At 37.3% G+C, this 22,925-nt stretch overlaps 1 protein-coding gene across 1 annotated transcript in view; it reads right to left on the bottom strand.

Moving 5' to 3' along the window:
- PTPRR (protein tyrosine phosphatase receptor type R) overlaps positions 1–22,925 on the bottom strand; it is a 268,141-nt gene that overhangs the window by 137,297 nt on the left and 107,919 nt on the right. The window lies entirely within an intron of this gene.

Raw genomic sequence — 22,925 nt, 5'->3', positions numbered from 1 at the left:
ATATATATATATATATATATATACATATATATATATGTTCACAAGATATTTTCATGATAAAGTTCTTCTAAAAGTTTCACTATTTCCTCCAAAATTTCCTACTCTGTGCTAGGGACTTTACAGATATCTCATTTCAACCCTCACCAGGACTTAGAGAGCAGGCATTATCATTAATCTATTAATTGATAGGGAAATTAAAGTGATTTAGTCAAAACCCAAGTAATGAATGTGGTGTTCAAATACTGGTTGGTCTGATTCCATAATTGATAATTTTTCCCACATTATACCATATGCACACCATTATGCTTTAACACAGAGGGATTTCAGATAAATGATTATTGTAATTACTATTAGTGAAATATTTGGTTTAAAAAATAGGAGGGAATGAAGATAATTTCAAGATATGATCTCCGTCTTTAAGGAGCTATCAGTCTGTTAGAAAAAGCGTAGTTGAAACAGTATAGGGATTCCATAAACTATGGCCACCAAGATATGTGGCATAACATTAGCAAGGTTGGAATAAAACTTAATCATTTATACATTATGGGAGGCATGGGAAATTTATTTTTTAAGGCAATAGGGTATGGTCAAGAGTCTTAAAAATGTTCATGATCTTTGATCCAGTAATTCCCCACCTGAATATTTATCTTAAGGAAATGATTTCAATGAATAAAAAAATAAATAGGCACAAAGATTTTCTTTGCAGTATTATAGTAAAAAATCAGAAGCAACTTAAATGAACATTGGTGCAAACGGATAAATATATTATGGTACATCAATGGCAGGTAATTATTGTATAATTCTCTCTTTCCTGCATCATTAGCTCACCCTCTCTATCATGTCTTTCTAATCTGCTTTCAAATGTGCTACAATATTTCTTATATTAAAACAAAAGTCAAACTGAAAGATCTCCTTGTCCAGCTATCGCTGCTTTTCATTATTCTCCTTTCAAACAAAGGTCTAAAAAGAGTTGTCCATATTCACTTCTTCCAGTTCCTCTATTCCACCTCCCTTCTCCCTATATTGGCTCCTGCCAATAAACCAGGATTGCTGAATCCAGTGGTCAATTCTCAATCTCCATCTTGCTTGACCTATGAGCAGCCTTCGACACAGATAATTTGTTCTTCTTCCCTGATGTTCTTTCTTCACCCGGCTTCCAGGATGCTACACCTTCATCTTCCTGACCTCTCTATACTGGAGGGCTCAGTCCTTAATTCTTCATGTCTTCTTTTTCTTCTAAACCACAGTCTAAAATTAATCAGGACCTCGCCCTCAGAACTCAAGTCTTGTATACCCGGTTGCATACCTGACATATCCACTTAGATGGTTAACTTGATCTTGTCGACACTGAGCTCTTGATTCTTACCCTACCCACCTCCACCCCAAATCTGTTCCTCCCTCAATTTTCTTCCTCTTCGCAACTGGCAACTTCAATCTTACTTGTTAAGAAAAACAGGTGTTATTTTTGCCTCCTTTCTTTCTCTCGTGCCCTACAATTGGTAAACCCAATTGAACAATATTCAGAAGATCACTTCTCACCACCTCCACCATTACCACCCTAACTCCTATCATCTCTCATTAGGGCTATGGCAGTAGCCTCCTAACCAGTCTCCTTGTTTCCACTCTGACTTCTAGAGTTGATTTTCTGTGCAAAGCCAAAGTAATTTTAAACCATAAATTAGATCATGTCAGGACCTTCCTAAAACCACTCCAGACTGACGACTCTTTTCCAGCAGAAAAGATCTTCTACATCTAAAGATATAAAGGGACCACAACGAGATGGGTAGGAAAGGTAGAGATGCGATATGGACCAATACCCCCAGGGAAGTGACCCGCAAAAGGAAGAAAAATCACAATTTCAGAGGTTCTCCTAAAGGACCGAGGGGTCCAAGCTGCACATCAGGCTCTCTAGCTTGGGGTTCTTGCACTGGGAAGACAAACCCCAAAATACTTGGATTTGAACACCAATGGGGCTTGCTTTCAAGACAGCTAGAGGGCTGTAGGAAACAGAGACACCATTCTTACAGGGCACACACAAAATCTCACACACTCTGAGACCCAGGACAGAAGCAGTGATTTGAAAGGAGCCTGGGTCAGACCTACTTGCTGATCTTGGAGAGCCTCCTGGAGAGGTGGGAAGCAACAGGGACTCACCTGCAGGATAGATGCCGGCGGAAGCCATTTTGGGGAGCTCATTCCACCACAAGGACATATGCTGGCAAGCACCACTTTGGAATCCTCCCTATAGCTTATTATAGGGAGGGGGTCTGGCCCCACCCACCAGCTGGTTGGCACCAGTTCTGGCAGCCCCCAGGCCAAGGAGCTGGCCACATAGGAACACAGCCACACCCACCACCAGGCCAGCTGCCTTGAGCCCCCCAGTTGTCCCAGGACCCCACCTTGTCCACCAGAGGGCCCAGGACTGGCTTCTGGTCAACACCAGCTCCAGGACCTCCACAGCTCTGCAGCCAGCTACAATGGGCCCACCCATCAGCTGGCTGACACCAGCCCCAGTACCTCCCCCAGGCCCTGTCCCTGCCCACCAGCAGGCCAATACCAACTTCAAGATCCAGGCCCATGGCCAGCTGCTCTGTGACCAACACCACCCATCAGTGACCAGCAGCCTCTGCACAAGACAGGGCCTGGCAACCAATCAGGCTGGGAGCCAGCATCAACTACCAGTGTGCCTACAGTAGTTGCCCTGCCACAGCAGAAGGGCCCATATAGTTCTGATGACCACAGTGGATTCCACTGCTGGACCACATAGGACATCTCCTACATAAAGCCACTCATCCAAGATCAGGAAATATAACTGCTTTACCTAATATATAGAAATAAACACAGAGAATTAGGCAAAATGAGGCAATAGAGGAATATGTTCCAAACGAAGGAACAAGATAAAACTCCAAAAGGAAAACTAAGTAAAGTGGAGATAAGCAATCGACCCAATAAAGAGTTCAAGCTAATGATCATAAAGATGTTCAATGAATTCAGGAGAATATTGGATGAACACAGTGAGAAATTTAACAAAGAGTTAGAAAATATAAAGAAGAACTAAACAGAGCTGAAAAATACAGTAACTGAAATAAAAAATACACTAGAAGGAATTAACAGTAGATTAGATGATACAGAGGTACAGATCAGGAAATGAAATCACTCAAGCTGTACAGAAAAAAGAAAAAAAGTGAAAAAAAAAAAAGCAAACAGTTTAAGAGATCTGTGGGACAACATCAAGTATACTAACATTCACGTTATAGGGGTCCCAGAAGGAGAAGAGAGAGTTAAAGGGGCAGAGAACATATTTGAAGACAGTAGCTGAAAATTTCCCTTTCCTTGGAAAGGAAACCAACATCCAGGCCCAAGAAGCACTGAGAGTTCAAAACAAGATCAACCCAAAGAGGTCCACACCAAGGCACATTGTAATTAACATGGCAAAAATGAAAGATAAAGAGAGAATCTTAAAAGTAGCAAGAGAAGAGCAACTAGTAATGTACAAGGGAACTCCCATAAGGCTATCAGCTGACTTTTCAGCAGAAACTCTGCAGCCCAGAAGGGAGTGGCATGATATACTTAAAATGATGAAAGGAAAATATTTACAACCAAGAATACTCTATCTGCAAGGCTATTATTCAGATTCGAAGAAAACATAAAGAGTTTTACCAACAAGCAAAAGCTAAAAATGTTCAGCACCATGAAACCAACTTTATAAGAAACGTTAAAGGGACTTCTTTAAGAGGAAAAGAAAAGGCCACAACTAGAAATATGAAACTTATAAAGGGAAAAATCTCATTGCAAAAGGCAAATATATAGTAAATGTACTAGAACAACTACTTATAAAGCTAGTAGGAAGGTTAAAAGACAAAAGTAGTAAAATCATCTATATGTAAAATAAGTAGTTAAAAGATACACAAAACAAAAAGATGTAAAATATGTCAAAAACATTAAATGTGAAGTTGGGGGAGAGTAAAAAATGCAAGGTTGTTAAAATGCCTTCAAACTTAAGAGATCATCAACAAATAATCATATATAATTATAATTATTATGTTATATATAATTGTATATAATATATAATTACATATAAACATCATGGTAACCACAAACCAAAATTTTATAATGATAGACACACAAAAAAGAGCAAAGAATCCAAGCATAATGCTAAGGATTGTAATCAATCACAAGGGAAGAGAGCAAAAGAAGAAGAAAAGAACAAAAAAGAACTACAAAAACAATCCAAAAACAATGAACAAAATGGCAACATGTATATACCTATCAATAATTACTGTAAATGTAAATGGACTAAAGGCTCCAATCAAAAGACACAGATTTGATAAATGAATACAAAAACAAGACCCATCTGTATGCTGCCTACAAGAGACTCACTTCAGATCTAGAGACACACACAGACTAAAAGTTAGGGGATAGAAAAAGTTATTCCACACAAATGGAAATGAAAATAAAGCCAGGGAAGCAATATTTACAACAGACAAAATAGACTTTAAAACAAAGACTGTAACAAGAGACAAAGAAGGACATTACATAATGATAAAGGGATCAATCCAAGAAGATATAACATTGTAAATATATATGTGTCCAACATAGGAGCACCTAAATACATAAAGTAAACATTAACAGACATAAAGAGACAGTAACACAATAATAGTAGGGGACTTCAACACCCCACTTACATCAATGAACAAATCATCTAGACAGAAAATCAATAAGGAAATACTGTCCTTAAATGACACATTACACCAGATTGACTTAGTAGATATATATAGAACATTCCATGCAAAAGTAGCAGAACACACATTCTTCTCAAGCACATATGGAACATTCTCCAGGATAGGTCATATGCTAGGCCACAAAAAAAGTCTCAGTAAATTGAAAAAAACTCAAATCTTATCAAGCATCTTTTCTGACCACAATACAATGAGACTAGAAATCAATTGCAAAAAAAAAAGTGCAAAAACGTGGAGGCTAAACAATATGCTACTAAACAACGAATCAATCACCGAAGAAATCAAAGAAGAAATTAAAAACTACCTGGAGACTAATGAAAACAAAAACACAATGATCCAAAATCTATGGATCACAAGCCTACCTCTGGAAACAAGAAAAGTCTCAAATAAGTGAAATAAAGACTAAAAAAATCAATAGAAAAGATCAATGAAACTAAGAGCTAGTTCTTTGAAAAGATAGACAAAATTGATAAACCTTTAGCCAGACTCATCAAGAAAAGAAGAAAGAAGGCCCAAATCAATAAAATCAGAAATGAGAAAGAAGTTACAACTGACACCACAGAAACACAAGGCATCATAAGAGATTATTATGAACAATTATATGCCAATAAAATTGACAACCTAGAAGAAATGGACAAAATCCTAGAAATATACAATCTCCCAAGACTGAGCTAGGAAAAAATTGAAAATATGAACAGACCAATTACCAGTAATGAAACTGAATCAGTAATAATAATAAAAAATAGTCTCCCAACAAACAAAAGTCCAGGACCAGATGGCATCACTGGTGAATTCTACCAGCATTTAAAGAAGAGTTAACACCTACCCTTCTCAATCTATTAAAAAAAATATTCAGAAGAAGAAACGCTTCCAAATTCATTCTTCAAGGCCAGGATCACCCTGATACCAAAACCAGACAACAAAAAAGTAAATTATAGGCCAATATCATTGATGAACATAGATGCAAAATTCTCAACAAAATATGAATATTACCAAACCAAATTGAACAATACATTAAAATACACTTTAATTGAAATACATTTCCCTTGATCAAGTGAAATTTATCCCAGAGATGCAAAGAGGGTTCAATATTCACATGGCAATGTGATACACCACATTAACAAACTGAAAAATAAAAGTTATATGATCATCTCAATAGATACAGAGAAAGCATTTGACAAAATTCAACATCCATTTATGACAAAAACTCTCAACAAAACGGGTATAGAGAGAACATACCTCAGCATAATAAAGGCCATATATGACGAGTCCACAGCTAACATACTCAATGGTGAAAAGCTGAAACTATTTCCTCTAATATCTGGAACAAGACAATGATGTCCACTCTCACCACTTTCATTCAACAAAATAGTATTGGAAGTCCTAGCCACAGCAATCAGACAAGAAAAAATAAAAGAAAAAAATATATATGATAATATGTATGATAAAATATTACTCAGCCATAAAAATGAATGAAATCTTGCCATTTGTGACAACATGGACGGACATAGAGGGTATTATTCTAAATGAAGTAAGTCAGACAGAGAAAGACAAATACTGTATGTTTTACTTATATGTGGAATCTAAAAAACAAAATCAATGAACAAACACAACAAAACAGAAACAGACTCATGTATACAGAGAACAAACAGGTGGTTGCCAGAGGGGAGGAAGGTGGGGGGGATAAGAGAAATAGCTGAGGGAGATTAAGAGGTATAAACTTCCAGTTGCAAAGAAATGAGTCTCAGGTATGGAATGTACAGTGTGGGGAATGTAGTCAATAATTATACAATATATTTGTTTGGAGATAGATGGTAACTAGTCTTATCCTGGAGATCATTTTGCAATGTATAGAAATATTGAATCACTATATTGTGTACCAGGAGCTATCATAGTGTTGTTGGTCAATTACACTTCAAAAACAAACAAACAAACCCATGGAAAAAGGGATCAAGTTTTTGGTTACCAGAGGTGGGGGCTTGGGGGAGGTAGTCAAAAGGTGCAGCCAGTTATAAGTAGGTGCAGACTTCCTAGTACTTATAAATATACAACATGATAAATATAATTAACTGTGCTGTATGTTATATGAGAAAGTTGTTAAGAGTAAATCTTAGTTCTCATCACAAGGAAAACATATTTTTTTCCATATCTTTTATTTTGTATCTATAGGAGATGACAGATGTTCACTAAACTTGTGGTAATCATTTCATGATGTATGTGAGTCAAAAAGTCATGCAGCATACCTTAAACTTATACAGTGCTGAATATCAATTATATCTCAAAAAAACTGGAAGGAAAAATTTAAAATAATAAAAATTAAACCCCTCCAGAGTTCCTGCTTGATCTCCCTAACAGCATCCCTCCTCCCCATCCCACATCCCCTTCTGACCCATCCCAGCCACCATCTTCCCCTACTCTTTCTCTTATTTTACTCCTCACATCCTGATCTTCTTGCTGCTCTTCAAACACAGCAAACTCCCTCTCCCATCACAGCCTTTGCATTTACTATCTCACTGTTAGGAACCCTTTCCCTGAGATATATGTGGGGCTCACACCCTCATTTTACTCAGGTCTCTACTCAAATACTACCTTTTCAAAGATGCCTTCCATAATCAGACAATTTTAAAATATCACCTTGTCTGTCACTGTCTGCCTCCTTACCCTGCCTGCTTTTTTTCCCTCAGCACTTTTCATCATTGATATATAATACTCTCTCCCTACTAGGAATTATTACTCAAGATAGCAGGGATATTGGCTATTTTGCTTCCTGATGATTCAGAGTCTAGACAATGACTAGCTTATGGCAGAAGCTCAATAAATGTCTTTTGAGTGAATGAATAAAGCACATGCATAATTTAAGATTAGGTAAAATAAGCATAATGCAAAGTATGGTATGCTTTATAACTATATAAATATGTTAAGATTTGTAAAGTGATACAAAGACATTAAAATAATTCTGAGTAACGGTTTTTGAATAAAATTTTACAATGTTGGGCTAATTTCCAAGATTTTTAAAATATAAAGTCACCATGTATATTTGGGAAATGATATCAGTTGACAGTTACAGAGAATGCAGTTGCTTTTTTTGAGAAATGACTAGCTTCAGCCACATATCTCAGAGGAAAATAACCACAGTGATTTCAGAGTTAATACCACTCATATACATTTGAACATTATCTCCTATTCAGTATAGCACACCAGGTAAGTGCAGCAATTCAGAGCCAGAGGGTCTGGGTCTGAAGCATAGCTCTTCCACTTAATAACTAGATGACTTTGCTGTACTTTCTTAACCACTATCAAGGTCAGTATTTTGTAAGACGATTTTTTAGAGCAGTTTTAGTTTCATAGCAAAATTGAGTGGAAGGTACAAAGATTTCCCATATATCTCCTACAACCCCCCCCCCCCACATGCATAGCCTCCACCATTAACAACATCCCCCCAACTGCCCACCCCAGAAAGGTACACTGGTTACAACTGATGAACCTACATTGCACATGATTATCATATAAAGTCTATAGTTTACATTAGGGTTCACTCTTGGTGTTGTATATTCTATGGGTTTTGACAAATGAATAATGACATATATACACCATTATAGTATCACAGAATATTTTTACTGCTCTAAAAATCCTCTGTGCTTCATCTATTCATCCCTCCCTTATCCCTATCCCCTGGCAATCAATGATCTTTTTACTGTCTCCATAGTTTTGCCTTTTCCAGAATGTCATATAGTTGGAATCATACAGTCTGTAGCCTTTTCAGATTGGCTTATTTCACTTAATAATATGAATTTAAATTTCCTCCGTGTCTCTTCATGGCTTGCTGGCTCATTTCTTTTTAGCACTGAGTGACATTCCATTGCCTGGATATACCCAAATTTATTTATCCATTCACCTACTGAAGGATATCTTGCTGGCTTCCAAGTTTTGGCAATTATGAATAAAGTTGCTATAAACATCCATATGCAGGTTTTTGTGTTCTGTGTCAGTTTTTTGTACATATCTTGGAGGTCCGTTAAGGGGATTAATTGAGATAAAGTTTCTAACATGTTTATCATGTTGTCTGGAACCTAGTAAGCATTCACTAAATATTACCATTAATTGTTTTGCTATTTTAAAGCTCGGCAGGTATTTTTGCCTTTATTTCACAGACAAGGAAACTAAAATTCAAAAAACTTAAATGACAAACAAAAAGTGGCAGAACCAGAGCTCAAAACCAGGACTTCCTACTCTAACTTCAATTGTTCTATTATGTCATGTGTCTATTCTGCAGGAAGCAAGCAAATGTAGACCCACTCTGCTTAGTATGGAAAATGATACTTTGTCTCTTTGTGAACTTTCCTGTTGTATCTCTTATTAAGATTATAATTTACCCTAGATTTTATACACCTACTAACTCCTATAATATATCACAGGATAATCACATTTCCTTACTAATGAACTATTTAACAATGAAGAGATGAGAGAGGAGAGGGTGACTAATTCAGCGAGCTATGTTGTCTCTAGATCACTTCATAGGTACCAAAAGAAGATTCTGGAAGCATACATGGAATTTTAAAAATCCACATGTAATCACATTATTGAAAAATCTTTGTAGAAGATGTTGGTTGAGAAACTTAGTTGCCAAAAATATAGAACTAATATGAGAGGGACCACGGCTTGAAATAATGATATGTGCATCTGGGGATTTAGGAAAATCTGGCATAATTAGAAAACGGATGAGCTAGAAATAACCATGTGTCATTTCTATTTACATGAGAGCCTAAGAAGCTTCTTGGGGCAAAACCTCTAGTAGGGGAAATGGGGGTTGGGTCTCAAGAGAGGGATTTAAGGACAATGGACTTGGGTGAAATGGAAGAGGAGGAAAGAGGAATTTAGGTTTAGACTTGTTCCAGTACCCTGGGGAAATTAAGCCTGAAATAACAAAACATCATTTTGGGCACATACATAACCAAGGAACACACAAGAATGATGGAAGCAAGGCAGCAGAGGAATTCCCTTCCTTTGGTGTTACACAGAACACAGCTTCAGCCCACGGAGGGCCCATGCAGTAGTCAGGTCACATGGGTCCTCAGTCAGGAGACTCAGGGCCTTGAGCATCAGCAGCAATCAGACAACAGTGTCCTTGGCACCATTATCAATGGCATTAGCATCAGTAGTGGAAGTTTCCATACAGACACAGGCAGATATCACCACTGCCAACAGCTATGGCTACTTGGAGACACAGGAGACCCCAGAGCAGGTGGCCCCAGGGAGCAAGGGCAGGAGACATCTGTTCTGAGTATGTCATGCAAAACTAAAAGAACTGTGCTTAAGAGAAAAAGGTAAATATCTTCTAGGGAGTCTCAGCAAATATGAACATTGAAGAGGAGAATTGAAGACAGAAATGAGGTAATAGTATTTATGTGCATGAGGAGGTGGGTAGTAGGGAGAATGCCAATAATTCCTATTACAATGTAGGTCTTATTACCATGCTGGTAAGGCTAGGGCAATATGGGTTGTTTTTTTTAACTTTTATTGAAATAAAGTTGATTTACAGTGCTGTGTTAATTTCTTCTGTACAGCAAAGTGACTCAGTTATACATATATATGTGTGTGTGTGTATATATATATATATATATATATATTCTTTTTCATATTTTTTCCCTTATGGTTTGTCACGGAATATTGAATATAGTTCCCTGTGCTATACAGTATGACCTTGTTGTTTATTCATCCTATATATAATAGTTTGCCTCTGCTAATCTCAAACTCCCAGTCCTTCCCTCCCCCCCCCAATATGGGTTTCTTTTGGCTTTTTTTGGTTTGCCACATACTCCAACATTCTATTCTCTGTCACTTTTCAATTGCCTCACTCTTTTTCATCATTTGGATCTCGATTTAAATGATGCTTCCTTAGGGGTTCTTTTGTTACAATCCCCAATTTAAATTAAACTTCCTATATCCCAAGCTGAAATTGTTTCTAAATATGATAATTATTATAAAGTACCACTCAAAGTCTCTAGAAAGTTCAAGCAAATAATCAGGATGTTGGAATAGCCTCCAACAGAATAATAAGAGGTGAGATAAATCTTCGATGATTTGCTAACAAACCATGAATGAAAATTTCATTCCAGAATAACATAAAATAAATCCACTGAATTGTGAGAATAAATTCATGTTTGTGATTAACTCATCAGAATTCTTCTGAGTATATTATTTTTCAATTTTGTATTACCATATGATAAAAATATAGCTGCATCATTTATTATCCATACACCTCATTAAAGTGTATATATCATTTATTTGTATTACATTAAACTAGAGAACTATATGAAAACCTCAAAGTTTATTATTTTCTTTACTCCAAATGCGTTGAAAACGTTTCGTGATTTATTAACATCAGTAGAATCATTCTTGATATAAGAATAAAACAAAAATCTAAAGTATTTCTGGTTATTAAATGTATTTTATTTGACGTACTTTCTTTACAGTGTTCAGTTTTTGAGTACTGCTGGCTGTCATGTATTTTGAGGAAGGCGATTGCTAAATAACAAATTTCCAAAAATATTTTATAGAGTCCTGTATATCCAAAATGTGTTCAGGACATTTTTAATAACAGATAATCTGTCTTTTAGTTCATTTGAACATCCTGACATAGGCACAATAAAAGTGAGTTTATTTGAACCTCACCAGAGTATACAGATTTTTTTACATGACAGTTTTCTTAGCCTTGTGAAAAAACATTGACTCTATGGCTGTGAATTAGATATTATCAAGTGCCAATTTGTATCACTAAGGTAAAAATGGTATGTGATTTATAAATGTTTTGGTTTAATATAATCAGTAATTTTTATCAGTACTGAAGATAATTATGAAAACTAAGGAAAATTACGTGCAGAACAATAAATGTATTAGACTCTTGCCATGGATCTGGAAATGAATTACTGAGGCAGAAAACATATCTCTTCCATTTGAGAATTCACACTGTTAGGGGATCATAATAGGCATTAAGTAAACTAAAAACTAAATTAGCTAAACACCACATAGGCTGGGTCTCCACATTTTAAAAATCTAGTTTGATTTTTTAAAATTTTGACTAAGTTGTCTAATCAAGATCATAAAGAACATATAAAATAAGCAATAACTTATCAAGGAGTACGAATACGTCAAGTCTCTCTCTTTGCTCTTTCCTACTCCTTACTTTTTCTTTGAGTCTGCTGCTTGTTTTGTTTCCCTGTCTTGGAGTGGATGTTTACTTAATTCACTCAATAAATATTTACTGAACTTCTGATATACGCCAAGCACTGGATACATTGAACATACAATGGTTATTAAGGCTCCATCTCTGCCCCCACAGTCCTTTCCTGCTCTGATCGAAAGCAAATCCCTTCATTTATGCTCCTATCCCCTGTCGTATTCTTGAGAATTTTGTTCCTCTTCTGTCTTCTGTATTATCAGTTCCTGTCTCAGTACCGGATTATTCCTATAAACATATAAATATGTACAAGCCATCTTGAAAGTTAAGCCTTCATAGAGTCCATATCTTTTTTTTAAGTTTTTAATACTTTTATTCAACAAACATGTAGCCCTTAGTGTGGGCTGATACTGTTAGTGTTTTACAATGATCAGCCCTTTCAGTTCTTATGAGAACCTGTGATGTAGATACTATTATTTTTCCTATTTGGCAGACGAGGTAGTTGAGGCACACAGAGGGCACGTGATTTCTGTCCAAAGTCACAAATCTAATTAGTGAAAAATCCAGGATTCAAACCCAGGTTCCTGCTCCAGAATCCATGCTCGTGAGCCTTCTGCTTTGCTGCTTCTAGGGGACAGTTGGAATAGACATGACATAAGCAAAGATTCAGTAAGGCGCCTAAGCATTATGAATCTGAATGTTTTCCCCTTGAATCTTTAGCTTTTTATTAGCTAAGATGTAAAAATATCTTCAAAGCATTAAAGTCTGGCATTTGACATATTCCTATTTAAAAAGAAATTGAAACAATTTTCAATTAGTGAGGATACGCGGGAGGACTCTGCCCTCCATGTGTACTTGTTGGGACCAACCTTGCCTGGTCTGTGCACTGGGGACTGGAGACAGTCCGCTACCCACTAAGGGTCTCCAGGAGGAGCACATGCTTGGGACATGATGGGTCCTCAGGGCTGAATGAATAAACGCCACACCTTATCCTTCCATCCCACAAGGGGGGCTTGATTCAAGTACTGGGGAAGACAGCTTAGTCCTGCTTCTAGTGGATCCCGAGATCCACCCTTCAGTCTCTCATGGGCCTTTCAACTTCAACCCTGCTTCACTGTGCCCTTTCCTTCATGTGGCTTTTACCAGTTCCACCTTCCGGTTTCACCACGCCTTTATTGTCTTCTACTTTCTAATCATTTAGTTAACATATATATCTTATTTAACTTATATCTATTGGGCAACTACCATGAACAGACACTCCACTTACAGTTTCATTTTAACCCTCATAGAATTACAGAAAACTCCTAAGTCATCTCAGTTTATGTCACGTGCAAACAACTGTGTCAACCAAATATTCCATGAACTTTTATGAGAATTCATTAGTTTCCTATGGCTGCTATAACACATTACCACATACTTGGTGGCTTAAAACAACACCTCAACACCTCTCTTTCTCTTCTACTCAAATCTCCCTCAGCCTCTCTCGTTTAAGGACACTTATGATTATGCTTGAGGCCCCTCTGGATAATCCAGGATAACTTCTCCATCTCAAGATCCTTAATCTCATCTGCAAAGTTCCTTTGGTCATATAAAGGCTCATTCACAGGTTCCAGGATGCAGATATCTTTGGGGCCATTATTCAGCCTACAATAGATGCCCAAATAGACTTATTTATGTTTCTAAGAGTAAGATACCCATTTTTGTGCTCAGAGGACAAACCAAAACCACAAAATGTCAACTGACATTAAATCTACACACCCAAAAGATAAAGTCAATAACGTGTTTCCTCTTTTTAGTAAAACAGGCAGTCTGAATGCAATTAAGCACCATCACAGTTGAATTATGTAAGGAGCCATTTTTTTCTTCAGTACCATTCCAAAGAAAATTACAATATGACAGTGTGACCACAATTCTCTATTTTTAACCTAAATTTTGGAATCATCTGAGCCATTATGAAACTTCAAACTTTCCTTCTGGAAAAAAAAAAAAGTCTCTTGACCTTTGGTTATTTCTTAGAAAGTATGGTGGTTTTAGACATGTCCATAAATTTTAATGTTCCTACCAGTAAGAGAAAACTTTTCCTCCTTTTTCTCTCCTAGAACCTCGGTGGACCTTTGTGACTACAACAACTAATGAAATACAGCAGAAGTGACATTCCATGACCTCCAAGACGAGGTAAGAAAAAGCCATGCAGATTCTGCCAGTTTTTCCTGCGAGGCTCACTTTCAAGTCCTGAGCTTTTCAGAGTGTAACTAACTGAAGTGCCATGCTTGAGGTATCCTGTGGAAAGATCACCACACTGAAATGGAAAGAGATGCCTGAGGAGCGGTGGCATTCCCGCCCCAGCTGGCAAGTCCCCACCCTGAGCCCCAAGTCTTCACATCTTGTCTTCCAGACGTGAGTCCATATCTTTCTCTACCGATTGTCCCATTTCTTTGTTCTGCATCACATGAAATACTTTCGAGGAAATCATCTGTAATCTCTGCCTCATCCTTATCTCTGTTTCATTCTTCAAACACTCTCATCTAACACTGACCCCAACAATAGAAGGAAACCAGTCTTGTTAAGATCATCAGTGACCTCCATGCTGCCAGGTCCAATAGACATTTGTATATCCTAATCTAATTCTCAGCAGCTATTTGGCACAGTTGACTATTCTTTCCTTTTGAAACTTTCTTCTCTTATCTTCTGTGGCATCATACCCTCCCAGCTTTTCTTCGACTTCAGTTGTTTTCCTTCTCATTTCTTTTGCTGACTTTTCTTCCACCCAACTTCTAAATGCTGATGAACCTTACGGTTCCTTCCTGGACACTTTCTATTTTCTATCTATACCCTTCCTTTAGGAAATATTATCCTGTCCCAGGCTTTGCACACTCCTTGTATGCTGATGTTTACCAAATGTCTATTTACTGCCCAGATCTTTCCCCTGAGTTCTGTAGACCCAGATATCTAACGGTTACCTGACATCTCCATCAGGGTGTCTAAAAGGAGTCTGAAATCTAATATGTATGAAATTGAGATTATGACTATTCTTAAATCTGTTATTCTTCAAACTTTCCCATTTTAGTAAATGGAACTATTAACCATCCAATTGCACAAGATAACAAACTGAAGCATCTACGAATGCTTTCTTTTCCACCACACCCACTCTATCCTCAAGATCTCTCAGTTCTGCCTCCAAATACAGAAGAAATCTTCCCATTTTGGTCTATCTCTACTGTCAGTACCAAGTTCAAACTGCCATTATCTACATCTTGGGATACGATATAACAACCCTGCTTCCATTCTTGTTCCTTTCCAATCTGTTCTTCACATAATATCCAGAGAGATCTTTAAAAACTGTAAATAAGATCACATATATTCCATGCAAAAACTCTTTAAGGCTTCCTTCCCACTGCTTTTAGAAGAAAGTCCTAATCTCTCACCTAATCTCTCTGGCCTACAAAGCCCTACATGTTTATGTCTCCAGCTCACTTCACTAACCTCATCTTCCCCTCTTTCCAATGATCCCGCCACATTGGCATCCTTTTTGCTTTGCAAGTGCTTTTACTGGCTGTTCCTTCTGTTCGTAAGGTTGTTCTGCCAAATCCTGAAATTCTGCTTTACTCTCCTTCTTCAGGTCTGGCTCAAGTGTCCATCCTCATGGTGGCTACTCTCAGCATCTTATCTAAAGAAATACCCCACTGCCATGCCACCCTCAACACAATCTCAGTAACCTGTGTGTTTCTTTCATAGGACTTATTCTGATCTCTAATGACCACAATTTTGTATTCACTCTGTATATCTGTCTGAATGTTAGCAATTTGAGGAGTAAGCCACATTTGCTTTGTTCACCCCAGTGCCCATCATATTTCCTGGTAAGTAGATGCTCAATAATGAGAGATGAATGAATATATAATATAATATATATCATAAAATATAAAGATTTAGGTTAAGATCCTGGATCTCTCACTAATTGTATGAGTTGGGTAGTCACTTTATATCTCTGGAGTTCAGCTTTCTGAGGTTTAAATGGGTAGAGTTGACTCTACAGCCTTAGATTGCCCATTGTGATGGTTAATTTTAGGTGTCAATTTGATTGGGCCGCAGGGTGCCCAGATATTTGGTTGACTGTTATCCTGGGTGTGTCTGTGAGGGTGTTTCTGGATGAGATTAACATGTGAATCAGTAGACTGGGTAAAGCAGATTGCTCTCCCCGACGTGGATGGACCTTATCCAATCCACCAAAATCCTGAATAGAACAGAAAGGCTGATTAAGAGAGAATTTGCTCTTTCTGCTTATCTGCCTTCAAGCTGGGACATTGGTCCTCTCCTGCTTTAGGACTTGTACTTGGACTAGAGCTTATACCATTGGCTTTCCTGGTTCTCACGCCTTCAAACTCATTCTGGAACTATACCACTAACTCTTCTGGGTCTCAGCTTGCTGACTTCAGATCTTGGAACTTCCTAGCCTTCATAACCATGTGAGATAATTCCTTACAATAAATCTTAATACACACACACACACACACACACACACACACACACACACACACCTCCTATTGATTCTGCTTTTCTGGAGAACCCAGACTAATACACCCATCTAATAATACTGACATTCTATGATGAAAAACAGTTTTTTCAGATTTCTTGTGATTGAACTCTCCTTTCTCCCACATCCTCCTTGAACTTGTAGGAAGTTTTGGCTTTCATCCTATAGACATGAGGGTAAAAAACAGATTGTGTAAGGGTGTAGCAGAGTAGATTGTCGTTACCAAATTGAGAGATGATTTATCAGAAACCTGTAAGAGTCAGTTTGCCTTTAACCCACTTTGCTGAACAGAATGCTCATACAACTGAAATAATTGTCACCCTTTATTTTAGCTCTCTCGTCCGACAGCAAAGAAAAAATATTCTGTTACGTGGAATTCTCATTGAAATGAATTGAATGATAACGGGAAAACAATTATTGAATTACTCACAAAATACAAGCAGCACCAGCTTAAAACAGCTGTCTTTGCAAACATAATTTGTTAACTTGATACAATTTTATAAAGGGTATAAACTGAGACTGATAAAATATTATTTCATGTACTCCATTAGGCAATGATGAGCAAATTATATTGAAGAGAGCTGTGTAGAAGAAGCCATATTTTATGAGATGTTCATTGATGTATAGTTATAGGAATTAGGTATATGACCCAACGCTTAAATGGCTTTGCATATTAACGGCAATGACTGGGCAGTGAATTTGTAATTAGTTCCACATGCACTTGTTATATGTTCTGCAAATATCTGTTAGATAATAGTTAAGAAGCAAGGCATGTTTAAATAATGGGATCTTAGAGATTATGTTGTCTTATCTCTCTCAATTTACAGATACAGTTTACCAAACTCAGAGGAAAGTATTAGTTTTCCAACTGAGGTCACACAGCTATTGGGAGACCTGGGGCTCTTACCCAGGTTTTCAGATTTCCATGCCAGGAATCTTTTCTCTTTACTTGCAACATTTGCAATTAGTGTCTATCTATACTTTGAGATACATTTTCAATGCATGATTCTGTGAGAACATAATAAGTAACTGCTTTCAGTAATGAGTAAGTTTGTGCAAATATTGTGCCTCAGAAATTTCTTAGTTTGCAAAAAAAATTTAGGCCTGAAATAGCAACATAAATGTAACTACGTATGTCAAAATTACCTACTTCAACTCATGTGAATGAATGAGTGTTTGGGTAAATTATTATCATGTAGATTTGGTTTATATTACATATCTACAAAGAGTAAAAGCCTAATGTAATAAGGTTAAACTGTTAATTTTGTCTCCAAGATCAAAATTTAGAAAGAACATCTATCTTATAAAAGTAAATTTTTGATTTGGGGTCATGCTGAAGTTTTGTCACTGAAGCACTATATGCCAAAGAGAATGATCGTGTTAACTTGCTATCTTGTCCCTACAATTCCCCAGCACCCTGAAAATTTTATCACTTCAACACCTTCCGGCAAATGGAATTCAAGGACCTACTCTGGGCATAGGGGGTTAGCAGCTTCAGATCACAGATATAAGAATAGTGAGGCAATAACCAAAGGAAGCATATTTTGAAGTTGTCAGGTCAATAGCAAGTCCAGATGTCCAGAATTGGATACTAAATATAAATGGAAACACCAAGAAAAAGAATGCACGAATTACGGTAGATAGAGGCCAACAGGTACTACTTTTCAAACATGTGAGGCTTGAAGCTCGTAGTGAGAAGATGTATGGAAGATTCACTGGACGACTAGATAGAAACTTTTAATACAATTCTTATGGACTCTAATGTGGGAATTCTGGGGTAGGCCAAGAAGACAATAATGTCCATGAAGAAACAGAATGGGAATCATGTGGAAGGAAAAAAAGGACAGGATAGTGTCTGAGTAAAGAGAGATTTTTCTACCACTCCCTATCATCTATCAGAAGACAGAGCAGTTTCTTCTTTCTAAGTGTAATTAGGTAGTTTCTATGTATTTGACAAGGAAACGTTACAGAACTGACACTCATTCTAGAGAAATATTTGTCATCCTTCTTCCCGATTGCTGATGAAACGGGTGTGTGTGTGTGTGCACACTCACATGCATGGCAGGGACTAGGGTAAGAGGCACACACAGTACAAAATGTAAGGAGGCTCTCACTGTCAGGGCTGAGTTGATGTCAAGCGTTTGGCATTTTGGGGATTAGAAATGGGACTAGAATCAGAAAGTCTGCTTCATGACCCTTAGAGTGAGTGTCTCCTTACATTTTGTGCCTTCCGTGCCTCACTTCTCACTTGCCTGACCCTGGTCCTGGCCCTGTGTGTATGTGTCCTAACTCCAAATTTGGGCCTTTAATCCATGGTAGGCTCTTTATAGTTAGGTGAGTTAGGGCTATTTTGTTTTAGCATTTGAAGATCCCTGATGCTAGCTACTTACAAAGCAAGTAAATTTACCTACATTTAATAACAATATTATATGACTATCTGTCTCTTTACACTGGAAGAAAGTTTGCCCAAGGCCACATGGGAAGTTAACAACAGAAATGGGATTAGAATCAGTCTGCTTCTTGGTTCTTTGCTTCCACACCACCCACCACCTTCACATCCAAAGACACACTGTTGACAGCCTTGAGGATGTGTGCACACGCTGAGAACCATAGGCCATTGCACTGGTGTTTGTAAAAACTGATGTTTCAAGATGATTGCTTTCACAAGAAGAAAGCTTTATTTTTTTTTTGTCATTGTGAAAAAAATTCAAAAGTAGTATAAAGAAAAAAATGAAGATCATTCATAGTTTCTCTAAAAGAAAGCAACTAATATTTTATAGTTCTCTCACAGGCTTATTTTCTCACACATAAACAAGATACCATACATTCTTTTTTTACTATTATTTTATATTGTTTTTAATTATAGCTCTTATGTTATCCTTTTGTTTTCACTTAATATGTCATTTTCTCATTCAAAATATGGATTTATTGTATCATTATATAGACTTTAAAAATGTATTTAATTAATCCTTATCGACGGACATTTATGTTGTTTCCATTTTATCCTGCAACATTCTTTGTGTGTTTCTTGAATTACTTTCTTAGAATTTATTGAATTAAAATAACCGGGTCAAACTCTATGATTTTTTTGTAGGACTTCTGGTAATTTTGCCAAATTGCCTTCCAGGGAAGGCATAGAATGTGCATTTCCACCAGTAGTTTACTAGTGTGGAGCTGGCTGCCTTTTAACAGGACTAATGCTTTTCTGTGTTTGCGATAAGCCCACTCATTTTAAATTTCTACTGCCACCCTGTGTGATTGGTTGTTGCTTCTTTCTAGAGCCATGAAACACTGAAATTGATTAATTCAGTCATTCATTCATTTTTCAAATATTTATTGTTCACATGGCAATTTTTAAATATGATAGAGGAAAATATGAATGAGACAGTCTTCTCCCTCAAAAAAAATCTACATTTGACAAACAACATCAGTTAATCTGAGGCACTGGTTTAAAGAGTCCCGGGCTCTTTAATCCTCAAAACAACTAAATGGGGTGTATACCATTATTGTTCCCATTGTATAGATGAGGAAACTGAGGTGCATTGCTCAAGATCACATAGCTTGTAAGTGGTGGAGTTGAGATTTCAGTTCTGGTAATTTGACTCTAGAGCCTATGCTCTTAACCACAATGTTACAACGTGTAATAGATATACATAAATAAGTCTAATATTAGAAAAAATATGTAGTAAGGTAGTGTGTAAGTTCTGGCCAGAAACAGAATGTGGGAACGTAATTGGGCTGAAGCAAAAAAATAACTTACATGGTAATAGATAGACCCTGATGCTGATGAGGTCCCTCCCCTGGCCAAGTGTATAAAAGACATTGAACCTGGAGTTCTGCCCTCCTCAGATCTGGTAGATTTCTTACCCCCATAGGCTTGAGTTGACCAACCAATTATACACATGACTTCATGAGGGTTTAGGGAGAAACTGGGGAGCTATGTCTACTCATTTGCTTCCTAATCCTGTGTCTATCCTCGGCCCTGCTTGACTGCCTGCTTGGGAGCCATCTGAAATGAAAGCAGTTTTGAACTGAATCTAAGTCATCATTCTTGCCAGTCTTTGCATCTGGGCTAGGAGTTTGGGTCTCTCCTACCCAATACTTCCCAATACAGGACGATAACAGTTAAAATACTATAATAGTTCAAACGAGGGACTAGATATAGTTAAGGTGATCAGAGATGATTCCACTACATCTCCTGATGGGAGGGTCTTGATGGGCAGAACTTCAGTTTGGAGAGGGATGAGGAGAACATTTCAGTAGAATCCACAGCAGGAGGCTATGGCTATAGAAAGAGAATGTTGTTTTGGGACAGGGGTCGGGGGGTGATAAGAAATCCAGTTTGACCAAAGATATCATCATATACATAGGGTATAGTGGTAGGGAAGAATGCACTAGCAAAGCAGGTTAGGTCCAAATCATCAAGAGCCTTGACTGTCAGGCTATGCAGTTTGATTTTGATTTTGTAGGTTCTGGGAAACCACTGAAAGTTAAACTGTTTGGCTCAGCGATAAAAGTCCTCTACAGGAGAATCTCAAAATCCCTTTGTAAATTCTTAGCAGACTACTTCCCCACCAGCACATTTATACGTCCCCTTAGATCCACACATTTTTCTCAATCCCCAGACATGTCATGTCATTTTATACCCCCTCCCTTTCCTCTGCTTATTCTGTTCTGAATTGTTTTGTAGCCTGCAACTCCTTTATCAAATTTTATTTATCCTAAAAGTCTCAGTCTAAGTGCTCTTTTCATGATATCCTTGCCCCAAATCAGAAATTGTTCTTTTCTGCTCCTACAGCTGATTTCTTTTTGCCTTATTTAGTTGGTCCATGTGGGGATATTATTGGGAGATTGACCCGACAGCAGTTCTCAAGTCCCTTCTTTCTCCCTTGCCACTTCCCACAGAGGGATTGGTAAAACTAAGCGTTTATATCTGAGCCTTCCTTACAGCTAAGTGAGGTCAACGGCACAGTTCTGACATATAATCAGGATGCTTAACAAGTAACCTTATGCTTTCTTATAAAAGAGTCAGGCACCAGAAGGGAGTTCTCTGTGTCTTCCTCATGCTTTGAACATTGACATGATGCTCATAGATGGGGCAGCTATCTTGTAATCATGAGGTGGAAAGCACAAGGCCTGAGCACACACCATGGAAGGCAAAGTGAAGGGATGGGACATTGTTGAACTACTGCATCTGATCAAGACTGCTTACCTATAGACTGCTCATCTATGTGAGAAATTAAAATGATTTATTGTGTGAGCCTTCGTTAATTGAATTTTTTGTTTTTCGCTGGTGAAGGCATTCCTAATTGATACTGTTTACTTGTCCATCTTTACCACTAGATTATAAATTTTGGGTTCAATATATGTTAAATTCCTCAGTGGAAAGTTTCAAATATCTTTATCTTTGTATTTACTTTATATTGTCCCAACCTTTAGTACAGACCCCCAATAAGTGCTGAATTGATTGAATATGTTTTCATTTATCAATGTGATTAATTCAACTAACAGTGAGAGGGAGAAACTAAACATAATAACTAAATAAACATTGCTTAATATTGTACTTTCTTTAAAGATACTGTGAAACCCTTTTTTAGATTTTAACATTGTCCCTTATTAATATATTATTTAATCTGGGCAAAGCGGAGCTTAGAATGTTAGTGAGCCAATTTCCACCTTATTGAGATGAACTTTGGAATGGAAGGCATATTAGTAATTTGTTGTTGTAAGATATCACAAGGAAAAGATAAACAACTAGCAGCAGTCATGTAAATTCAGCTGGACTTTCCCAGTGATGTCATCACTTTTTACTGTTTATGGCTCCTTGTTTGCACTATTTCCCTATAAATACATCCAGGTAAGCATCTGCTACGTTCATTAAACCCTAAGAATCCACTCTGAAGTTATTTTCAGATCCTGTCCCAAAAAAAACATCATCTAAAATTAATAAACAATTGCTGTGGTTTAATGGGAAGATTTAAAGCACACACAGTCCCTAGAATTTATTTTGTAGCAGTTATCAAATGTTAAGGGGTGGAACTGCCCAGTATATTTTCTAACTTTGAGTAATAATACTAAAAAAAAATGTAGTCATTAAGAATATAGACATAATATCATTACCATTACTTCCATAGAGGTCTTTTTCCTTATTTTCCAGGTATGTGCAAAAATTAGTGGTAAAATTCATAAACCTCTTTTAGAATAATCATCTAACTTTTAAACAATTATGTGAGTATAAGTTTTAAAGGATAATCTTCTTGAATACTGACTTAGTGCAACAATGCTGCTCTTATATACAATAAATATGAAATCTAGGGCTTCCCTGGTGGCGCAGTGGTTGAGAGTCTGCCTGCAGATGCAGGGCACGTGGGTTCTTGCCCCGGTCCGGGAAGATCCCACATGCCGCGGAGTGGCTGCGCCTGTGAGCCATGACCGCTGAGCCTGCGCATCCGGAGCCTGTGCTCCGCAACGAGAGAGG

This window comes from Lipotes vexillifer, unplaced genomic scaffold, assembly GCF_000442215.2.
Source record: "Lipotes vexillifer unplaced genomic scaffold, Lipotes_vexillifer_v1.1 scaffold602, whole genome shotgun sequence".
Lineage (NCBI taxonomy): Eukaryota > Metazoa > Chordata > Mammalia > Artiodactyla > Lipotidae > Lipotes > Lipotes vexillifer.
The sequence above is the reverse complement of the archived record's forward strand: the minus strand, read 5'-3'. Positions and strand labels throughout refer to the sequence as shown.